The sequence below is a fragment of the Bos mutus genome, chromosome 8 (genome assembly GCF_027580195.1).
Source record: "Bos mutus isolate GX-2022 chromosome 8, NWIPB_WYAK_1.1, whole genome shotgun sequence".
Classification (NCBI taxonomy): Eukaryota; Metazoa; Chordata; class Mammalia; order Artiodactyla; family Bovidae; genus Bos; species Bos mutus.
The window spans coordinates 109,704,280-109,714,336 of record NC_091624.1 but is presented as its reverse complement, the minus strand read 5'-3'; the positions used below and the strand labels follow the sequence as shown (position 1 = coordinate 109,714,336).

The 10,057-nt window shown below is 46.5% G+C and overlaps 1 pseudogene; it reads left to right on the top strand.

Annotated features, from left to right (window-relative positions):
- Positions 1–7,324: 7,324 nt before the first annotated feature.
- On the top strand, positions 7,325–9,394 carry LOC102269351 (grpE protein homolog 2, mitochondrial pseudogene; annotated as a pseudogene).
- Positions 9,395–10,057: the final 663 nt, after the last annotated feature.

Genomic DNA, 10,057 nt, shown 5'->3' with positions numbered 1-10,057 from the left:
ACCCTGACCACTCTGCAGTGTGGGCTGCTCCAGGGAAAGAGCATGCCCTTGAGTGAGCTGGCTCCCCTCAGCTGAGAAGGGTGCTCAGAGGGGCTTGGGGGAGAGCTGAGAGCGGCCCGCGTGCCCGGGGTGGGGACATCAGGATCTCTGCCAGCGTCCACAGCATCTCAGATTCACTTGCCTGGGCTTCTTCAAGCCATCAAGTGCAGACTTGAGCATGTGGAGGTGAATGCTCTGAGTAACACAGGGTTATGGTATGGTTCTCTCTCTGACTTGGGAAATTTTTCTGTCTTCTCTTTGAAGAATTAAAATCTTGCTTTTCTCTTTTTTTCGTGAAAATAAATATGAAGATTGAAATAAATGCATCCAAAGCTGGAAGCGGTCAGTAGAATACCCCGTCAGCAGCGGAGGGAGGACTTTTCTTTCCTGCCTTAACAAAGACCATTTTTCCCCTTATAAGATGAAGGTGATAAACTCCATGACTCAGCATGGGAACTCAGAACACACAAGACAATTCCACTTACACACTCTCCTTTCTACTACTTTTGAAGGTGATGAAGAAAGTAAAAAACAGTCTGTGGCAAGACAGCCAAACTAAGAAAAAAAAAAAGACAAATGACACGCACCGTCATAGCAGGCCTTGCCTGGTGCATAGTGGGCGTCTACGTTATACGTGAATCACAGCTCCTCTGAGCAGGGGGTGAAATCAACCTGTGAGAAGAGGTTGGGCCGCTTCTTCAGAGGCCAGCACTGTAATATGGTAATTCCATGATTAATCTATTTCCTTTCCATCTCATACAAGGGTATAAAGGACCAAAGGCTTGTCGTGCATGCATAACTGGGAAAAAACTCCCCCAAACCTTGATTGAACTATGTATACAGTGCTAATGGTTCATAATTTCTTTGTCTCAAAAGTGTATGAAACTGCATCTCTAACTCCTGATCAATGGAGCAGTTCTTGGAGCTTCCCAGATCTGTTTCCCGGGATATAATCCTTAGTTTGGCTTGAATAAAATGCTCTTTTCTTTCTTCTTAGCTTGATAGTTACTTGATTTTTTCATTGACCAAGGGAATTGTCAAATTCAGCACTGCAGTGCATCAACTCCCTGGGCTGTACTTCATCTCCTGGTGGTTTTCTCCCCCATTCTTGCCAGATGCTTTTAGGAGAAATGCTCAGATGGCGTCCTCAGACGACCTCCTGCATTCAAACATTTCCTCGGCTGAAAGACTTAGGTTCCTTATTCAAACTAATTTCAGCACTCAGACGATCCAAAAGGCTGGTGTTTGTTTTCCCGACTAGGAGGAGCTTTATGCTTTGGGGCCCGAAAAATCTATTTTGATTTCAGTATTAGCAGCTGAAAAATGTGTGGTACAAAGGGCATAACACAAGCAGCAGATTTAAAGGAATATTTTTCATGGTTTGCATGCCACGGAGGGTCTTTCATCTCATGTTCACACCAGGCTTTTCTATCTTCACAGAAAACATCTGAGTTCTGGTGTTCATGGCCCTCTGCCTGTAGGGCAGAATGTTCAGATTATCTGCATTGAATACAGTTCTCAGAAACAATGTCTCATTTGTGTCCTGCTCAGAGTGGTTCTGGAACCTCCAAGGCTCCCGCAGAAATTTCTTCACAGGTCGGCTGTCTCTTAGCATTCAAACTTTGCACTTTGATTTTCCTGGTGGGTCTCTCAGGCAGGACTTTGGAAGGCAGATGACCTTAGGGTGGTGTGTGTGCTCAGTCGTGCCCGATGGTATGACCTCATGGACTGCAGCCCACCAGGCTCCTCTGTCCGTGGGATTTCCCAGGCAAGAATCCTGGAGTGGGTTGCCATTTCCTCCTCCAGGGGATCTTCCCCACCCAGGAACTGAACCCGTGTCTCTTGTGCCTCCTGCACTGGCAGGTAGGTTCTTTACCACTGTTGTAAGATACGAGCAAATAGGCGGTAGCCATGCACCCAGCAACTTCAGAGGAGCGGTGGGGGCTGGGAGGGTGCAGCTCTGGTGACGGGCCTGATGCGTCAGCTTCTTGTGTGGCTCTTTCATACAACAGCCTGTGTGAGACTCCTCCATATTTTGGGGGTGCACAGTTGTGGGTCACTCCCTGTCTTGCTGGGTGGGGTCATTTTAAACCTCCCTCCACCCCTGACTGCTTCATCATCAGAACCTGTCAGTGTGATCTTCAGCAGACAGATCTAAGCCTGCTCCCCTCGTCTCCCCACCCCAGGCCCTGCCATGCTGCGTGGAGGCTGCATCATCCTTGGCATGCGCCGGGGGTGGGGGGGTGGGGGTGTGTGTCTTCTCACTCTGTTCCCTCTCCCCTCCTGTCCTGTCTGCACAGGTGGCCTTTAAAACAGACTAGGGCCTGTTAGGGTGATGCCCATGGCTCACGTGGGCTCACAGGGCCCCGCCTAACCATGCCCCACCATTATGTACTCCTGAGCTCTTTCCCCTTGGGCACCTCAGTCGGGTAAATTCCTACCCACCATTTCTCAGAGAGGCCACCTCCCCAGCTGCCCTGTCCATATGGAAGCTCCCTGTCACTTCATGCATGGTGACGGCCACGCCCCACATTAAACGATGACTCCTCGTCCCACTAGGCAGTGGAACCCTGGCCAGGTCTGGTTGCCCTCCTGCCCCGGCACAGTGCCCGACAGGCAGCTCTCCACATATTTCTGGAACCTACGACGGATTACAGTGTCAGGGACATCACGACGTTTAACAGAAAATGTATTACGGGGACTTTCCCTTAAAGCTGTATGATCCGTGGCTTTGCAGCTGAAAACGGGCAGGTTGGGTACCAGGAACTCTGAGTGCTGTCCAGCCCCTTCAGTCCCTGGGGGCAACCCGCCCCTTCATGAGCTCCTCTGGATAAAGTGTTTTCCAGAAACACAGCCCCTGAATTAGAAGTGGCATGGACACGATGCCTGAGCCCCGGCCTGAAACTGGGGCACCGACTCCATCAACGCACGCAGCATCCATAGGGAACAGCGTCCATGCCAGCCCCACTGCCTCCCTATCACTGCAGCTAATACATAATTTATTCAGAAGTTGTGAAGCAAAAAGAATGACAGAAGAAGCTGACCCAACTCTGAGTTGCCAGTGGCTTTTTAGGCCACAAGAGGGAGATGTTTAAACTCCAGTTCAACATAAAGAAACAATTAGAAGAAATTGGCAATCATAAGGTTGGCCAGATGGACACCTATTTATATGATGTTGACTCCGGAATTCCATTTATTTTTAAACTACAAAAATTCCAATTCTTTTTGTCTGCAATGTAATTTGCATTTTAAATGGCGTTCTTAAAGATAGAGAATTGTCTGCCTTAAAATCCAATTTTAAGTCTAACTAGTGTGCGGAAGTGTAAGTATTCAACGAAGTGACAGAGACGAAAATTCTTTTCTAAATGAATCTTTTTTTTCTAAAACAGCCTCAAGGACGAAATCAGCTTTCTTTAAAAACTTACTGCTTCAGGAAACAGACTCCAAGACACGGAGAACAAACCTATGGTTGCCAAGGGGGCGGGGGTGGGGGGCTGGATTGGGAGTGTGGGGTTGGCAGATGCAGACTATTACAGAGAGGACGGATCAACAAGAGCCCACTGTGCAGCACAGGGATTCCATTCAGTATGGTGATAAACCACAGTGGGAAAGAGTACGAAGACGACTATATATACTTGCACAACTGAATCACTTTGTTGTACACCTGAAACTAACATAACAGTGTAAATCAACCATAGTTCAAAAAAAAAAAAAACCAAACTTAGTGTTTCTTCCACTAATTTAAAATATTTAAGCACCTGTGCCAATCACGATTTTTATTTATTTATTTTCGGCATGCTGCACAGCTTGTAGGATCTTGGTTCCCCGACGAGGGACTGAACCCATACCCACAGCAGTGGATGCGCACAGTCCCAACCACTGGAGCACCAGGGCATTACCTATCACAGAATTTTAAAGGAAACGGACAGCCTGCGGCTTGAGAATCTATTAAGAGCGCCAAGTCTAACCACTGACGTGCTTACCTACCATGAGTTCATCTATAGTCGCTGCACCTTCCAGCCCCCCGGCTGCCCCGAGGCCATGGGTGAGGTGTTGAAAGGGCCTGACCCAAGGGCAGAAGAAGGCTTTTTGAGAAGCACACGAGAGAGTTGAGGGGTGCTGTGATGGAGCCAAACGACCGTGAGGAGGACAACACTCGGGGGTGTCGAGCAGTCCAGGTTCCTTGCTGGGAGCGTCATAAGGATCAGCCAGTGATGATGCCTCAGTTCAGGGATGAGAAAACTGAGGCTCAGAGAGAAGGTCTGAGGGTCTTGTATTGAGTGTGGGGCTGTGACTTGAACCCCACCCTTGAACAGAATTCCAGTCAACTGTCAAGTCTGAGGGTTGCTCAGATCACTGGGCCCTGGAGAACATGTGCCCAGTCGCTAAGTTGTGTCCAGCTCTTTGCGACCCCATAGACTGTAGCCCACCAAGCTCCTCTATCCATGGGATTTCCCAGGCAAGAATACTGGAGTGGGTTGCCATGCCCTCCTCCAGGGGATCTTCCCCACCCAGGGATCGAACCTGGGTCTCCTGTGTCTCCTGAATCACAGATGGATTCTTTACCACTGAGCCACCTGGGAAGTCCCCAGGGAATAGATTCTTTCCTATAATGGACCAGTGCTGTATGCTGTTACCCTATTGAGAAGAGCAGGATTCAGCCAAGGTTCTCTTCTTCCCCTAAAACATTCTGCCCCAAGAGGAGAGAGGAAAGCCTTCATGGCGTCTCAAAGGCAGCTATTTCTGGAATGGCTGTCAGTGAACAGTAGATGGGGTAAAGATGCCGGCTTTCTGCTGACTCAGCAGTGTGATGTCAAGGCTTGTGGGAGCCCAAGCTCACCTGAATCTCCATGAACACACATCATTTCAGGCTCCTAGGAAGTCGTGGAACACGCTCGAATCAGATGACTTGTAAAAATTCCTGCGCTTTCCTGTAGCTGCCCAGAGCCTCAGCGTGTGTCTTGAGTGTGTCCATGGGATGCGAGGAGACAGCTTAAGATCGTCTTCCTGGCTCAGGTGGCAACGGCGGAGTCAGACCCTCCTGCTGCTGACCGCCTGTGTCTGCGGTCGTTTGCTCCTGACCCTGCTCTCACCCCGACTCCTAACAGTGTGTCAGGAACAGGCTTTTTATTTTTAAATCTTGTATATTTTTGCAACCCCCTGCAAGTGCTGAATTGTTTAATATTTTACATCTGCTCAGTTCATATTTTATAAAATAACTAGTTCTTTAATACTGGCATTAAAGAATCCTTGTTACATGGTTGGGGGGGAACCTAAAAAACAAACAAACCAATTTTGGGGCTCCTTTAAGTACTTGGAGAACATTGCTGGTTTTTCTTATCAGAACACCTGTAAGAAAATGGCACTCCTAAATATGATTACATGACCATTTCTCACCCTTTATATTTTTCCTGGTGCACAGCACATATTTATTGATGAATGAAGCACCTGGTGTTCGGGCTCAGCTTGGTTGGGACACAAAGCCAGACGAGGATGAAGATCGAGGCCAGTTGTGACAGTGCCTGCCCTGTGGACACTGAGGTTAGAGCCATAAGACACTGGGGCCAGGATGACTGATCCTCGGGTGAACCAACTTCCACAAGTCACTCCGGGGAGATATATTGTTCTTTCTCCCTAGGCTGGCACGTGCGGCTCCTAAGGAGACCAGGAGCCTTAAATATGCAGGCTCCTATTTAATAGAAAATAAAACACCAGTGGCCTACAGACACTTTTTTACAAGTTTAAAGTTTTCATCCAGAAACTGCTGTCATGTGCTTTCATCAGCAACATGCTGGAATATTTTTTCCACTGGCATGAGAGTCATGACTCCCATTCCCTTTTTCCCGTCAATTTTCAGCAGTCTGTCTCCTGTCTCCCACGGCCAAGCATTTGTTTTGGAATATGACCCTTCAGTGTCACTGTAACAATACCTGAAGATGCCGCAGAGTGCTGTCCCCAGAGATGCAGAAGACATGCCCTTCCCTGACGGAGCAGACATCGCAGTGGGGCGGGAGGGCAGCAGAGGGGGCGTGGGGGGACTGGTGTGAACAGCACTCTGGGAGCGGGAGATGACGTCCCTCCGGGGCAGCCTTGAGGGAAAACGGGAGGCATCAAGGAGGGCTGCACACAGAGGACGGCGCTGACGCAGGTCCTGGAAGAACAAGCGGGCGTGACGCCGCAAAGCTGAGCAGTGCATCTGGGACGAACCAACAGCCCGGTTTGCCCGAAAAGTAGGTTATTTCAGGGAGCTAGTGGAGATAACACTGCTCTGGGGGAGATGAAAATGCTCTGCGAGAACTCTGTTTGAGGAGAAGTTTGGATTTAAGTCAACAGGCAGCGGGAACGCCTTGCTAATCCCTCGGCAGAGGAGCTGTGGGTCAGACAGCCACCACGGTTTTGCTGTGGGGCACTTCTGAAAGAAAGACACAAACTGCGGACCAGCTGGCTGCCCTGGACATCTTGTTCATGTCAAGGACCACTCAGCTCTGCTGCTGAACTGGCTGTCCCGTATCGCCTGCATTTGGTTTTCATAATGTTTAATTTTCACCTAAGAATTTTAAGTTGAAATATAGTTGATTTACAATGTTGTCTTAGTTTCAGGTGTAGAGCAAAGTGATACACAGACACACACACATATACGTTCATCCATATACATATATGGGTTTCCCGGGTGGCTCAGTGGTAAAGAACCTGCCTGCCAATGCAGAAGATGTGGGTGCAATCCCTGGGTCAAGACGATCCGCTGGAAGAGGAAATGGCAACCCACTCCAGTATTCTCGTCTGGAGAATCCCACGGACAGGGGAGCCTGGCAGGCTACAGTCCACGGGGTCTCAAAGAGTCGGACAAGACTGAGCAACCAAATGACATTCTTTTTTGGATTCTTTTCCATTATAGGTTATTACAAGTCCTTGTGCTACACAGTAGGTCCTTGTTGTCCGTTTTATACATAATAATGTGTATACGTTCATCCCAAACTCCTAACTTCTCTCCCTCCATCCCTCGTATCCCCTTTGGTAACCATAAATTTGTTTCCTGTGACTCTATTTCTGTTTTGTAAATAAGTTCATCTATATCATTCTTTTTAGATCCCACACATAAGTGAGATCACACGGTATTTGTCTGTCTCTTAGTATGATCATCTCTAGATCCATCCATGTTGCTGCCAATGGCATGACTCTCGTTTTCACTGGTTGCCCTTTCCACATGAACACTGCTGTGTACATGGCACGGAGGCTGTAAAGCGCTGCTTAAGGAACCCTCATCAGAAGACCGGCAGTGACATGCATGGGCCTCACAGGAAGTGTGCTGAGCGATGGAAGCCAGATTCAGAAGAGGACCAACTGTGGGAACATGTCCACAGGACATTCCGAGAAAGCCCAGATGGCAGCGGTGCAGACCAGTGTCCCCAGGCCTTGGGCTGGGAGAGGGCCTGACATTAAGGAATTCTTGGGGTGATGGCGCCCTTTTGTATCCTGCATGTGGTCATTACAAGAATCTCTGCATATGTTAAAGCTCAGAGAACTGAAAGTGAGACGTTTTACTGTAGGTAAATATAAAATACAAATAATAAGAAAAATCAGGTTAATTATCTTCAGTTTTTTAGAGATAACACTTTGTTATCCAATTTGCCAAGAACTAATAATTTTTTTGTAATATATAGGGAAGACTGCATATAAAATTTAATATACAAATAATTATACCAGCAATATATAAGTATAATTAATATATTTAATCAGAGTAATTAATTATCTAACTATGGCTATCAGAAGAAAACTTGCTATACCACTTTCCCGCCCCTTTCTCCAGCTTTGGTGCCTACAGGTGAATTGGGATTCTTTCCTAGCACCCTGTATAAACATAATGGGGAACCAATATCTGAGCTTCACTTTTCCTGGGATGGCTGCATCCTTTCAGCACTGCCACTCATAGAACCGCTGGTGAAAACTGCAATTCTGAGGGCCCCCCTGATGAACTGGAACCCTCTCTTGCAGAATGAGCCTTAAAGCTAAAAGCTGTTAAACTGGAGAAGGAAGTCCAAGATTTAACAGTGAGATACCAGACAGCTGTAGCTGACAGTGAAAATATAAGAAGGTGAACCCAGAGATGTGCAGAAGATGCCAAGATATTTGGAATTCAGAGTTTCTGTAAGGATTTGGTGGAGGTCGCAGACATTTTGGAGAAGACTACAGAGTGTATTTCTGAAGAAACAGAGCCTGCGGACCAGAAGCTCACTCTGGAGAAGATCTTCCGAGGATTGTCACTTTTAGAAGCAAAGCTGAAAAGTGTGTTCACCAAACACGTTCTGGAGAAGATGACACCCATCGGTGACAAACATGACCCTCATGAGCATGAACTCAATTGTCACGTGCCAGCTGGTGTTGGGGTGCAGCCTGGCACCGTGGCATTCGTAAGGCAAGATGGCTACAAGCTTCATGGCCGCACCATTAGACTTGCCCAGGTGGAAGTGGCAGTAGAGTCTCAGAGAAGACTATGAATGGGCCCAGAGGAACTGCATGTTCTCCCAGAGTGCAGTCACCTGTGATTCCTTTATTTATTAAACTAGGTTCGTATTGTACATGAGGTACTTCACGTGATCTGTTTTGGATTTAGTCATATTGGCTTTATTTCTGAGATACTCTATTGATTTAATGTGACCTGTTTGGTCTCATCAGAAGTCTTGCCATTGGGCATTTGAACAATGTGACAAGTGTTCCTGTGGCGTTATCAAAATGTGTTGAAGAAAATTATTTTAAAATTGGTACTCTGATGACTTTCAATCCAAAATCTTTTTTAAAGGTGGAAATGAGTTTTATGTTTATGTGTTTTCAACTAAATGTTCATTTCTGGTCCCTATAACAGAAATTGAATACGATCTTGAATTTGGTGGGAAGAGGAGGTGGTAGGGATTGGTTTAACATTTGGGTACTGAAATGATAAAGCTTAATAGCTGTATGAATTTAAATCATTTGGATTGATTTTTATGCACATAGATTTTCAGAGCCTACTCTTTTCATTTTGTTTTTCTTCTAACCGTCTTTTGTCCTTGTAGTTTCTGCCAGGTGGACTTCATATTCACACTCATTTCCCTTTTCAAATCCCATTTACAAGGCTAAGGCCCCAGGAAAGACTTGGAAGACAGAGACTGGCAAGAAATCAAGATACCAGGTCCCTTGCAAGCAAGTCTGGCCAAGAAACCTTGTGCTTTCCTTGCTGAGTTGTCTTCAAATTATTTTCAGCCTCCCTGGGTGTATAATCATTTCAGGGAAATTGAGGCAGCCCCAACAGCTAATGACCTAAACTGGTCTATGCAAGTAGTTTACCACAATTTCTCTTTCCACTGGCCCTTAAATCCTCTGCCACTTTGTCAGATTTATCTTGTGATCCTTGATTAGATTATGTAGGGAGGCGGAGAACTAAATAGACATTTCTCCAAAGAAGACATACAGATGGCTAACAAACACATGAAAAGATGCTCAACATCACTCATTATCAGAGAAATGCAAATCAAAACCACTATGAGGTACCATCTCACACCAGTCAGAATGGCTGCGATCCAAAAGTCTACAAGCAATAAATGCTGGAGAGGGTGTGGAGAAAAGGGAACCCTCTTACACTGTTGGTGGGAATGCAAACTAGTACAGCCACTATGGCGAACAGTGTGGAGATTCCTTAAAAAACTGGAAATAGAACTGCCTTATGATCCAGCAATCCCACTGCTGGGCATACACACTGAGGAAACCAGAGTTGAAAGAGACACGTGTACCCCAATGTTCATCACAGCACTGTTTATAATAGCCAGGACATGGAAGCAACCTAGATGCCCATCAGAAGATGAATGGATAAGAAAGCTGTGGTACATATACACAATGGAGTATTACTCAGCCATTAAAAAGAATACATTTGAATCAGTTCTAATGAGGTGGATGAAACTGGAGCCTATTATACAGAGTGAAGTAAGCCAGAAGGAAAAACACCAATACAGTATACTAACGCATATATATGGAATTTAGAAAGATG